Raw genomic sequence first — 14,295 nt, forward strand, 5'->3', positions numbered from 1 at the left:
CATGGGGTGTTGACACCCCTTCTCCATCACTACTGCTTTGCGAGTGTAGTGCGGCGGCATGATGCCCACGTGGAGGTGTTGCTCCCACGTCGGGCTCCAGTTCAGGCCTCTCTCCCTCGGCATCGGGGCTGTGGATGGTGGCTTCTGGTGAGCTGCCGGTCGCCTCCCTGCGGCCATGTGGCTGACGCTGCTGTCTGGCGGGGCTGCGTTGGGGTGAGGTGGGTGTTCCCCTGTGTTGTCTCCCATGGGTGCGGCGTCTTTGGAGGGTGCTGGTGGAGGCACGGTGTTGTGGGCGCATTGTCGGTGTGGCCTCATCGCCATCATCACCAGGCTGTTGGCATCGACGTGTGCCTGTGGGTTACATAGGGGGTGGTTTGAGTACAATGCTACATACATTTGTGTGATGCAGGTCATGCAAACAAGTGTGAATGATGACAATGACGCAGTCAACTTGCATTCCGTTCAGTCACCATGTGGTGCTTGTTGTGGATGTGCATGGAGGTACACTGCATGGGAACGCGTGGTTGGGGTGGACTGCGCTCAGGCTTTTGTGGTTGTGTTGATGCACAGTACCACTCAACGTAGCTGTCCTATGGGTATGGGAGTCTATCCCCTGCCCCTGCCATTCATGCACTGCACGTACGGGGTCGTCTAGGCAGCACTACCGTTCTAGGGATGTGGCCCTCACTTACGGGTGTATGCAGTGCCTCAGACACATGTCTTCACTCTCATTCAGATGCATGTATTTGGGGATGGGACTCACCTGCCGTTGGATTTATGCCAGTCCCTGCCTCTGCTCCACCAATGCCCTCAATGGTTCCGACGTCGATGAGGCCCGTCAATTTCTCCTCCTATGGTGTGAGGTCGGGTGGGGGGGGTGGTGCCCTCCTCCTGTGCCCCTGCTTGCACTCCTGTGCTGGGACAGGATGCCTCGCACTCACACGCAAGGTCATTCAGCCGCTTGCGGCAGTCCTCCCCATCCCGGGGCACGCGCCCCACTGCACTGACCCTTTGTGCGACGGATCTCCATATTTGGCCTTTGCGCTGGGCGCTGGTTTTACGCTGCTGCAGCTCATTATGGTACGTCAGTGCCTCCTCCACAAGTACCTCCAGCTCCTGGTCACTGAACTTGGGGTTTCTCACCCTGTCCAGTGCAGACTTGTCCCTAGTGCGCTCTTGACTCATTTTCATGGTTCAGATCGCGTGGATAGCTTCCAGTGGCTGTGATATCCGACGGATTGTGATTTCCAAGATGGCCGCCGCTTTATTTCCCGTTCCGGCGGTGACGCGTTTCCTGCGCGCTTATAGCATGCGCTATGAACGCGATGTGGCGGTAGCGCACGATGCGCCTGATTTAAGGGTTCGCGCTAACGCCTTGGACCGGGGCGCGTGCACGATGACTCGTGATCTGGCCGATTATCCGCCGGGTGCTTTGGCGTTAGCGCTATTTAGGTCCGGCGGTTAATCCGCCACATTTACCGCCCAAGTTGTGATGAGGCCCAATGTATGAAGAAAATAATTTAGGGAAATTGATAAACACATTTAAAAAAAGGTAGCTGGCGCTCCTCTCCAGAAAGAACAAGGCATGATAACCTGTTCTGAGGTGAGAGTTTGCAGCACACGCTTTTATGCTCACTATGCCTTTCACAGATGGGAAATATCCATTTGCATATCAGTCTTTGTCACGCCCACATGGGCAGTCCAGCACCGAAATGCTATGGCAATTCCTCTCTGAACAAGAGAACCAAAAGCAACCCCATACACGTGTTTCAGCCTTGTTGGGCCTCATCAGTGAGGTGAAGCTTTGCCTTGCTGAGCACAGTGAGCAGGGAGTCCACGTCTGGTTGCTCCCAGGTAACTCAGGGTGACCAACCCCAAGTTCCTTTCAAATATTTCAAAAAAGGTAGCTGGCGCTCGCTTCAGTGAGGTGAAGCTTTGCCTCTCTGAGCACAGTGAGCAGGGAGTCCACGTCTGGTTGCCCCCAGGTAACTCAGGGTGACCAACCCCAAGTTCCTTTCAAATATTTCAAAAAAGGTAGCTGGCGCTCCTCTCCAGAAAGAACAAGGCATGATAACCTGTTCTGAGGTGAGAGTTTGCAGCCCACGCTTTTTGCTCACTATGCCTTTCACAGATGGGAAATATATCCATTTGCATATCAGTCTTGGTCCCGCCCACATGGGCAGTCCAGCACCGAAATGCTATGGCAATTCCTCTCTGAACAAGAGTACCAAAAGCAACCCCATACACGTGTTTCAGCCTTGTTGGGCCTCATCAGTGAGGTGAAGCTTTGCCTCTCTGAGCACAGTGAGCAGGGAGTCCACGTCTGGTTGCCCCAGGTAACTCAGGGTGACCAACCCCAAGTTCCTTTCAAATATTTCAAAAAAGGTAGCTGGCGCTCCTCTCCAGAAAGAACAAGGCATGATAACCTGTTCTGAGGTGAGAGTTTGCAGCACACGCTTTTTGCTCACTATGCCTTTCACAGATGGGAAATATATCCATTTGCATATCAGTCTTTGTCCCGCCCACATGGGCAGTCCAGCACCGAAATGCTATGGCAATTCCTCTCTGAACAAGAGAACCAAAAGCAACCCCATAGACGTGTTTCAGCCTTGTTGGGCCTCATCAGTGAGGTGAAGCTTTGCCTCGCTGAGCACAATGAGCAGGGAGTCCACGTCTGGTTGCCCCCAGGTAACTCAGGGTGACCAACCCCAAGTTCCTTTGAAATATTTCAAAAAAGGTAGCTGGCGCTCGCTCCAGTGAGGTGAAGCTTTGCCTCTCTGAGCACAGTGAGCAAGGAGTCCACGTCTGGTTGCCCCCAGGTAACTTAGGGTGACCAACCCCAAGTTCCTTTCAAATATTTCAAAAAAGGTAGCTGGCGCTCCTCTCCAGAAAGAACAAGGCATGATAACCTGTTCTGAGGTGAGAGTTTGCAGCACACACTTTTTGCTCACTATGCCTTTCACAGATGGGAAATATCCATTTGCATATCAGTCTTGGTCCCGCCCACATGGGCAGTCCAGCACCGAAATGCTATGGCAATTCCTCTCTGAACAAGAGTACCAAAAGCAACCCCATACACGTGTTTCAGCCTTGTTGGGCCTCATCAGTGAGGTGAAGCTTTGCCTCGCTGAGCACAGTGAGCAGGGAGTCCACATCTGGTTGCCCCCAGGTAACTCAGGGTGACCAACCCCAAGTTCCTTTCAAATATTTCAAAAAAGGTAGCTGGCGCTCCTCTCCAGAAAGAACAAGGCATGATAACCTGTTCTGAGGTGAGAGTTTGCAGCACACGCTTTTTGCTCACTATGCCTTTCACAGATGGGAAATATCCATTTGCATATCAGTCTTTGTCGCACCCACATGGGCAGTCCAGCACCGAAATGCTATGGCAATTCCTCTCTGAACAAGAGTACCAAAAGCAACCCCATACACGTGTTTCAGCCTTGTTGGGCCTCATCAGTGAGGTGAATCGTTTGCCTCTCTGAGCACAGTGAGCAGGGAGTCCACGTCTGGTTGCCCCCAGGTAACTCAGGGTGACCAACCCCAAGTTCCTTTCAAATATTTCAAAAAAGGTAGCTGGCGCTCCTCTCTAGAAAGAACAAGGCATGATAACCTGTTCTGAGGTGAGAGTTTGCAGCACACGCTTTTTGCTCACTGTGCCTTTCACAGATGGGAAATACCCATTTGCATATCAGTCTTTGTCCCGCCCACATGGGCAGTCCAGCACTGCAGCTCATTATGGTACGTCAGTGCCTTGTCCAAAAGAACCTCAAGCTCCTGGTCACTGAACTTGGGTTTTCTGACCCTGTCCAGTGCAGACTTGCCCCTTGTGTGCTCTTGACTCATTTTCAGGGTTCAGATCGCGTGGATGGCTTCCAGTGGCTGTGATATCCGACGGATTGTGATTTCCAAGATGGCCACTGCTTTATTTTCCGTTCCGGCGGTGACGCGTTTCCCGCGCGCTTATAGCGCGCGCTATGAGCGCGAGGTGGCGGTAGTGCACGGTGCGCCGGATTTAAGGGTTCGCGCTAATCGCGCTAACGCCTTGGACCGGGACGCGTGCACGATGACTCGTGATCTGGCAGATTATCCGCCGGGTGCCTTGGCGTTAGCGCTATTTAGGTCCGGCGGATAATCCGCCACATTTACCGCCCAAGTCTTGATGAGGCCCAATGTATGAAGAAAATAATTTAGGGAAATTGATAAACACAGACTGCCAGATGATGATAAATGTTAATTGTGAACAAACAGCAATAACTAAACACAGCAAACAATGAAGAGCGTTAATTGTGAACAAACAGTAATAAGTGAACAGAGCAAAAGAAAAGCTTACAACCGTATAATAACCTTGCTACTGAACAATAAGAATATAACACCATTTTATCTGACATATTCCTTCAACCACACCGGCTCTCTTCCTGTCCTGTCAGACCTCACATCTCCCGACCTCACACTACCAGACTCCCCAGACCAACTATTATCCACCCAGCCAAAATCTTGCTGTTCTTCACCCTCACTTCCCCCACTACCGAACCCCTCATCCTCTCCACTCACCGTGCCCCGAACATCCACTGCCACCTAACCATACAAATCAATCACAACACACTTCCCTGAACTGTTATTCCTCACCTCTCATCTCACGCCGCTACACACACCACTCCAACCAAGTTTCATATCAAGCCATCCTCCAATCTTACAGCATTGGACAACAATTCCACCACCCTTCCAGATTCTGAATATGTAGACCTTCCTTTGGTAACACGTGTGCCCTTCTTAATCCTCACCCAGGACCCTTCAGATATCTTTATCCTAGGTTTCCTCACCTTCCCTAACCTCTTATCATAATTCTCTTTATACTTCACTTGTGTCTGACAGAATTCCCACCTCAAACTCTCCTCAACATTCTCTGTCTCCAACCCCTTCCTCTTGTCTCTGGCTACATTATTAACCCAAACCGGACAAAGACTGGTTTGACTTCTCTACCTCTCATCAACCTGAAGGGTGACACTCCCATTCTGCCATTGGGTTCCACTCTAACATTCCACAGCAATCTCTTCATGGTATCTCTCACATTCATACCATTCCGACTGTCTGTTCCACTGCTCCCTCAATCCCTCAGTTAAACCTCTCTACTATTCCATTCAACTGGGGCAATACAAGGATCTAAGGGCCCCATTACTAGTCCGTGCCAAAGAAGGTGGTAACTCCTCGTTCCCAGCATTAGCGTTACTGCCGTGTGGAACAGTGGAATTACTATCATATTTCAACCTGGCGGGCACGCGTAACGAGTTGTATCGTAATTCTACCAAAAACCCAGTAAATGGTGGAATTTCTGCCAAACATCGGTGCAATTTCCGTAACCGCCATGTCGGCCAGCAGAATTTCCTTCTGCGGAAATTCATCATCACTATATAATGAAGCACAGTGTCTGCCATTTTGGAAATCAGAATCAGTAAAATGTCTGGACAGAGGAGTGCCATCCAAATAACCAGGCAATCTTAAACATATCAGGAGGAAAGGGCAAGGGCAGGGTGCCTGATATGAGGCTGCGTAAGCCCACATTTTCAGAGCAGGGGTTCACAGCATTAGCAGAGCAGGGGGTGGCCCACTCTGAGGAGCTATATGGGGCACAAGACAGGAAGACCAGTCAACACTGCAAAACTCCATATGGGCTGGGATCAGGGACAAGGTGGCTGCCGTAGGCGGAATGACCTCAAGGCCAGGGTCAGGAGCCTCATATCCCTCCACCACCGGAGACAGCTGCTACTGGAGGTGGGACAGTTGAACCACTACAACAGACACCCTGAGAGGAAATGGTTAACTCGAATCTTGCATATGGTCAGGATCGAGGGCATGGGCACAGCCGAGTTTGGTGCCAGCAGCCAAGGTAAATCTGGTGAGTACCACAGCGAATATATATGGTCCCATACATGGACAGCCCACCAGGCATTCACAAACACACATGCTGCCATGCAAGCAAGCAACATGAACCCCAGTAAGCATACACCATCCATTTGAGACATCAGGCCACAACAACATTAGTCAGTGAGCAAATGACCCCCACCCCCTGTTACATGAAACCCAGGCATGAAGTGGAGGGGATGACGTAGACAAGAATCATCCTTGCAACGCAACTTAGAAGGTACAAAGTATGTCCACATTGCACATAACCACCACCCCTTGTCCACACAGTGGACACCCATGCACAGGCAACATAGCCATCATTCAACCATTTTACAAGCCCATGCCCAAGGATGCACATCAGTGGGTGACTGTGTCAGACCCACAAGCCCATCGACTGCAACGCTCCATGTAGACACACATTGAGAAAAACATGCCCGACATCATGTCCACCTGACTCACACACAACTAAATGAACTGCAATCACCTGACTGCACCACCAGAAACCAGGCATCAACAGTCCCAAATCAACATCTGGAAAGGACAACCTGTAGCTCAATCCATCACAGGGAAGCATGTCCAAAGCAAACAGGGCACCCCAAACCTGGCGACTGGTCAGCCAGATGCAATGCATGCCATGAATACAGTGGATGACACATGATGCTAGCCTCCCCCAGGAGGCCCAGCACACAGTGATGACATGGTAGAAGTGACAGTGAATATTGATACGCCATGCACCTCAGCACCAAAGTGTTAACGCACATTTCAATTTGACCTAACAGACACGCAAGACACCCAGTAAACAACAGAGGAGGCTGGACCCTCCGTGGCACCTGCACCAACCACTGCCAGCAAGCAGCCAAGCCAATGCAGTTCGGAGAGTGGGAGTGTACCACCTAAGAAAAGGCACCATGTCAGCGTACCATCGAAGGGCACGACCACTGGGCCTCCACAGAACCCAGTCATGGAAGCAGCGACACCAGCAACAGGGCCAAACACCTCCCTAGAGGGGGCGACTGTGGAATCACACGTAAGCCAGAGTGGGGACGACAGCCTGCAAACCCAGCAAGCCACTACAGGCACCGTAGTTGTGCAGTCTGAGTGTGTATCCTGGCATCGAACCAGCCATTTTCCGTCTGCCATTTCTCCACAGAATCCTGCCCCGTGCAGCCTCTCCCCTATTCACACACCACCTTCCCATCGGGTATCCCGCCCTGCTCTACACTATGCAGAGAAGTCCTCCGATGAATAGGCCGGGGATGCTCACCGTGATGTCCATGCCAGTGGACATACACCACAGGCAGTGGGTGGCACCACACTGCAGGCCATCAGGGAACGTCTTGACCGGATGGAGCAGATGCAGGCAGAGATGCGTGCCAATGCCCAGGAACAATTGGGCCATCCTCAGGCTATGCATGATTGCATTCAGGAGGCATCTAGATGGTTGTTCAAGTCCATAGACCATCTGTGCAAAAGCACGGTGCACAGTAAGGCCAGCCAGTGTCTCACAAGCCAGAGGGTGCGGGCGCTGGCCGAACAGTTGTCATTGTCCCATGAGGCCATAGCCAGAGCCATTCACCTAACCATGGACCATCTCCGGGGAAGCATGTAGAGGAGTTCACAGTCTGCTACCTCTACTGGGGGGTAATTGATGAGTACCCTGCCAAGGCGCTCACAACAGCATGCATCACATGCTGCAATGCCTGCAGATAAGGGGGAAAAGTGGAAGTGCTAGTGGGAGTTGGTGTTAGCGTGGTGGGAGTCAGTGTTGGGGCTGGGCGGTGGTAGTCGGTGTGGGGGTGATGGTCGGTGTTGCAGCTGGGTGTGGGAGTCTGTGTTGGGGCTGGGGTTTCCTTGTTGTCAAGAATAAGCAGCTGAATCATGATCATTTCAAAATTCATTATTCAATGGTGTTGAGACATGTTCATTCATTGCACGTAGGGGTTGCATGTGTCTCAAGTCAGAAGAAATTCTCCAAGAGGTCATGGTGGACTATTCGTCCTTCCCTCACATCCCCACATATGTCCTTTGGTGCCCTGTTCACACCATCAACATCTTCCTCATCTGAGCGAGGGTGGTAATGGTCCTCCTCTAGAGGCATTTCTATGTTCCTTCTCATATGCACAGGTTGTGCCTCATTATGCACATGACTAACATTCTGCCTACTTTCTCGGGCCTGTATAGGATGGCGCCTCCTGTATCTTGATTTCAAAAATCCAAATGTGTGCTCAATGCATGGCCTAGTCCTCCTCTGTTCCTCATTGTAGGCTATCTCCTGGTGTCATCAGCCATGGTAACTGCGGATAGCCAGCGTCACCTGCAAAACATGAGTGGATTGTGTGAGACATGGCGGTGTGTGGGTCGGGGTACATGTTTATGGTCCTGATGTGTCTACCTCATGTGCAAAACTCAGTGCTTGTGCATGGTACACCTTGTGTGCATTGAGGCTGATGGGACTTGGCCTACATAGTACACTTGCAGTCATTCACATTGTGGGAGTCGGCAGTCATTGAGTATTTGTCAATGCAATGTCATCAGCAATGCACTTGTCACTTATGGTGTGGCAGTACGCCAGGTTGGGACCATAGCAATGGTTGCTCCGGTTTGACGGGTGCCCTGATTACGTTGTGCTGCCTTGCATGGCAGGATGCCCTGTGTCGTCACATGATTACAGTTTGTGTACTGGGGTGGGTCAGTCAGGGTTCTAGTCCTGTTCTGTGCATTTCTGTTGTTGCTTCATGAGACTTGTAGTTGTTTCACATTGCTACTACTTACATGCCCCAGGTGTGTCTGCGATTTTGGTAATCAGGTCTACCTACTATTTACCCACAAGCCAGGCGAGCTGTCCTCTGTGTCTATCCATGTATGCTGGTAGAGTGCTGCTCCTCACTATCATGGAATCCTGCGTGGCCTCAGGGTATTGTGCACATCAGTGGCTGATTGTGAGGTCTACATCACATGTCATTTGCTCATTCATGGAATGGTACTGTTTCCTGTTCCGTTGCCTGGGGGAACCAAAGCCACGTGTGTGCAATCCAATGTCACTATGGTATTGGGGACATGGGCAATGATGTAGAAATATGCCTTTGATGCCTGCACCTGCGCTGGGTGATGGGCATGGAGATGTGCAGATGGGCATTCCTCATGAGCGCATCCAGGACCTGGTCCAGCACCTTGGATATGGTGGGCTGTGACATCCCATGAAGTGTCCCAACTGTGATGGAATCCACCAGTGCCACAGAAGTGTAAGACTGAAACTGCTTCAGCAGGGGGAGGGTGACAGTTCTGATTGTAATGGCACTCTGTAGTTCAGACTGGATCAGGGTGAGCAGTTATGTGATGGTGGGACAGTCCAATCAATATAGGGTCACTAATTGGCTGTCCATCAGTGTCCATGGGGATGGGCGGGCACGTGGTATGGGTGCCCTCCGCAGCACAGGTCTCCCTGCGCCTTTGTGGTGCCTGTCTCCTTTCCTGCTGTGGTCCTGCATGCTCCTGTAGCTGGATGTATAGTAGGAAGTTATGGAGCCCATATTCGATTCTGCTTGTGTCTGCATGTTGCTTGGATATGGGTTAGAGGAAGGTGTGGCCCTTTTATGCTCCTCCTGAATGGCTCTGGTGCACCTGTGCCTTGATTCCTGGCACCTCTATGCATTTACATACACTTTTTTGGTGGAGGTAATTGTGATGTGTTTTTGGCTCTGTTGCTGATTTTAGGAGTTAATTCTGCTGATTTTGGACTTGTAATGTGGCTGGAATGTGTTGCCGGTGCCTGGCAACAAAGTCTTGCTGGCCGAGATCAGAGCAGTCTTTCTACAGTTTCTGTTGAGCAATGCAGAGTTTTTCATCAACGCCTGTCTCCCGATGAGGAGCGTTGCAGTGTGTGGCTGGAGTGTGTTGCCTGTGCCTGGAAACAAAGTCTTACCGGCCGAGATCAGAGCAGTCTTTCCGTAGTTTCGTTGAGCAAGGAGGAGCTTTTTCGTCAAAGCCTGTCTCCCGATGCAGAGTGTTGCAGAGTGTGTTGACTGCATTCCCTGTGACCCGAGGCAAGAGACAGAAAAGTCCAAACCAAAGCTCATGGAGTCGGACCTGGCCCAGAGTGTTTCCCAATGCACTAGAAGGCAAACTTGCCTGCTGCTCTTTACTCCGAAATCTCTGAATCCCCCAAAACAGCACATGGAGGAGCAGTCGGATTGCACTGAAAAAGCCCACACCAAGGTACGTGCGATTTAATGTGTATTAATCCCACTCCTCAAACTTCCATGCCGAACTTGGTTGTGGTCATACTTCAAACCGCTGAACCGATGCCACACCCAAGCAGTACTATGTCTGAATTCCTAATTCAAAATCTTCCGAACAGCCGCCCGACAAACCTTGACAAGTCAGTGGGCTGCAAAGACCCAGACAAATCTATAAAACAGAGTTCTAAACCTCACAACGAGAAATCAGCCCCTCCCTTTTGTTGTGCCATGGAAAGCAGGAGATTCTTTACATCCAACCCGACGGTCTCCCAAAGCCCCTGACAGTGTTCTAAACCAACAACAGTGATGAACCAAATTAAAGGTGCAACATCCCAAAAAGATGGTTAAGTGTCTGACTCAGACCTTCTAGCCACTGCACAGGTAAAACAGAATGTGTTTCTACCTCTCCGTGTGATGGGTCTCATGGTGAAGACATCAGAGGAAAGTTCCCTAGAAAAATGCCCATTGACGAACCAGCCAGCAAAAGAATTCAATCACAGCTGCAAGAAAGCATCAGCGAGGGACCACAGTTTGCGAGTCAAACGGTTATTGATGACCTAAATCTGAGTCCATCTGAGAGGTCTCAACCTTGTTTAGTGACAAATTCCAAATTCTTACCCAGCACCCCCATGGCTAAGAACCTAGAGAATTCCACAAACTCCATGATGGCACATGTCATTCCAACACATCTGGACCCTATAGCAATTCTGAATCCTGTTCGCCGGTTGAGCTCAACTGTGTGCCCACCCCTGCCCCATGATTCTGTTGATCGTCTATTCCAACTGAAAGCAAAGAAAAAAGCCCTGAAATGTAAAACACAAACAAAAAACACTCCAATATCCACACTGGAATCTCAGGTTAATCCTGCAAACAGGAGAAGGATGAATGGCCAGGTAATAGACCAAGAACTGATGGACAACAATGTTGAAGAACCCCTGATGTAGTACTGGCAGACCAGGTGAATCCCAAGTACTTAGATCAGACTTGATAAAGTCTTCTGCCGCAGATCTGTCATCATCAGACTCCTCCTCAAACAGGATCGACTCTAGACTTGCAAAGAGATTATATAGACTGAATTAACTTGATAGGCGACAGAGGGGTGGGCCGGACAACACTTAAAACACCCAAAATCAACACAACACGGCAAACAATCAAGCACTGCTAATGTCCTCGCTCACCATCTCTCTCGCCCCATATTTAAAGCTTTATGAGGCCATTAACGATAACTACAAAGACCAATCAACTTTAACGGCCATGATGAATTCAAAATGAATCTATGTTGAATCTTTCATAGATACTGCAAAAGAAAAATGGGACCGGGAAAGAAAAGCAGAAGCTAAAACTAGGAATGATCTAATGACTCTGCTGAAAGGGTTGAGAGGAAATAAAACTGTTGCTGGGCTTAACCAAAGATGTCTTAAAAGCGAGCATACAGATCCCTGATAAGAATGTTGCCAGAATGGCAGTGGAAATAGCATCTGGAAAAGCCAACAATCCTATAGTAAATGTGCAAAAGGAACCATCAAAGACACCTGTGGACCAAGATGAAACATCAGTAGAACTACTTACACGGTCCCATTACTCAGTTGTTGAACAGGAGTTGGGGTCAGTGGAACTTAACCAAGAACCCTTCCTATGTGCTCCACGAGCATGCGAGTGGCACAAGGACAAGAATCAAATAGAAATGTGCATACAACTGTCAATGACAATGCGTCCCCTAAGGCTCCTGCAGCAGAAAAAACTCCGGAGGTAGGAAATGCACAATTCCCCCTTCCCTGGCCCCCAACTTCAAAGCAAATTGACTCCCACAAAAAAGAGCACAGTTTTTCAATGTTCTGCCCAGAGCAAAGGTGAAAGCATACTACAAGGCATGTTCCACCTTAGCACATAAATAAAAAAATTTACAATCAATCAAGAAAATTAAATTAAATCATTCTAGAAAATTCATGAGAAATTTAAGGTTTGAATTAATAGAACCAACCTTAAAACACTCAAAAGAAACCAACACCTAAACGAGACAATCAAAATCAGACAATTTTTAAAGAAACTGTAAAAAAAAGACTTGGAGGAACCCTTGTCTGGTGACATCGAGGAGGACTTACTAGACATGTCGGTCTATAATGATGAGGGCCATTGAAGCACACATTCACAAGACTAAGGGCCTCATCACGAGTTGGGCAGTAACGCTGGTGGTATTACTGCTGGCGGTATTAGCCCTACCGCCAAACCCCCCGGCGCTATTAGCGCCGGATCACGGGTTTGGCGGTAATGGAATTCCCCATTCCCCACTGAGCCCATTCGGGAATGCCCCATTCCCCATTGGGCTCATTGGGGAATTTTCGCGCTCTTACCGCCGGCGGATTTCCCGCCGGCGGTAAAAGCGCGAATTTTCAGCAGATTTCCCCCCACCTCAGAGCTCGGGAGAAATCCGCTGAAGCCCTGATTTGGCGGACCCTTAAATCCGGCGGTAATAGCACAACCGCCGGATTTAAGGGTTACCGCCAAAGTCGTGATGAGGCCCTAAACCTCCATAATGACAAAAAATATCAGTTTGTGACTTTGGCAGAGAAGAGCTCTGCTAGATAGAGCCCATCAAGAGACCAAAAATAACCCTTGAGGCCTCAAACCACCAGAGGTCATCCAGAGGTAGGAAACCGTGGAAGATGAACCGTGTCTACCATTAAACAAAACATCACATGGCAAGAAACCTAATCACATAAACAAGGCACTTCGTCCTCAAAGCTCTCACCAACATCAGCAAAAAATGAAACCTGAATCGTTGTATAGTACAAACTGGTTAACACTTGAGCGCATCCTAAACATAGAACAGTCTATTATTAGACCAAAAACACATTATTCATTTATTTCGCCATATACCAGGCCTGAATGCCATAACCTTAGTAGACATTACATTGGCAGAGTTTTGTGATGAGGAGAGGCTCGATCGTGTGTTTCTACATATTCCCTCCTCTCTAGCCTATAATCACTTACTAGTGGCATCCACAACACCAAGGACCATGGGCCTTGGCATAACAGAAAACAAAGGGGGCAAGCTGAAAACCAAGAGAAATGACGTCACACATCAAGGAAAGGACAAAATGAGTGAGCCAACTCATAAACTGAATATACCCATGAGAAAGGCCTTAAAGCGTACATTGAATTCACCTGAAACCTTGTAACAAGACTCGTTCAAAGCTATCAGCGATCCAAACCCTCTCAAAATATCCTTCAGCACCTCAAGCAGCGCAAGAAGATCCTTTTGGGAAGCCCAGAAAAAAAGGTTCAATGCAGACAATGATTTATCCTGGAGCTTGTTAGCAAAGGTCCTGTAAACACAAAGAAAACTAGTGTCAAACGAAGGACGAAGAGTATAGGAGTATAGAGTGTAGAGTATAGGGTAGGTCAACTTACAGGTGTTTCCCTAATTATAAAGGTGCCTCTAATCACGCTCACACCAGAGTAAATGCACCCCTCTAGGGAAGTAAGGCCAAGAGTCTAGGATAACTAGTTTATTAATTACAGAAATGAGGATGGGGCAAATAACTCTTCTCCCTGAACAGCCTTCTGTCCCTCTTCTGTTCCTTTCTCCCCCCACACTGGTGGCAGGAAGGAGCTTTTATACTCATGGCTTGCTGCAGTTCTGTCACTGGATACCCATAGCTCCACCCCAAACCGTCTGCTTCCATACAAGAGAAGCTCCAGTCTTCCTTTTCTGTCAGGCCATGCTACTTTACCTATTACTACTTTACATGGACACACACTGCAGCCCTGCAAACTTTTACAAACTTTGAGGCCTAGCCCCAGGAAAAAGTAAACATTTCTATAACTAATTTTCATTCATACTCCACTCATTCTACTAATATTTTTATCTGGTCTTATAATCTCTGTAAAACCTTGTTTTCCATAATTCTGCATTGAGCATGTTAAAATCCCCTTTTAGCAGGCATGGGCTTTTGACAGACAGCAGGCAGCTGGTTAGTGAAGTCGTGCTGCTAGTGCTGGCACGAACACCACGAAGCACATGCAGCATTCTTTCCAGCAGAGAGCCTGCTTGCATCTACCATGCTTTTAGAACTACATAGGATTTAACATTTACAAATGTATACAGCTAATAGTTATTTGCACCTTATATTTAAATAAATAATAACTGCCTTCT

Source organism: Ambystoma mexicanum, chromosome 11 (genome assembly GCF_040938575.1).
Source record: "Ambystoma mexicanum isolate Mex_15411 chromosome 11, UKY_AmexF1_1, whole genome shotgun sequence".
Taxonomy (NCBI): domain Eukaryota; kingdom Metazoa; phylum Chordata; class Amphibia; order Caudata; family Ambystomatidae; genus Ambystoma; species Ambystoma mexicanum.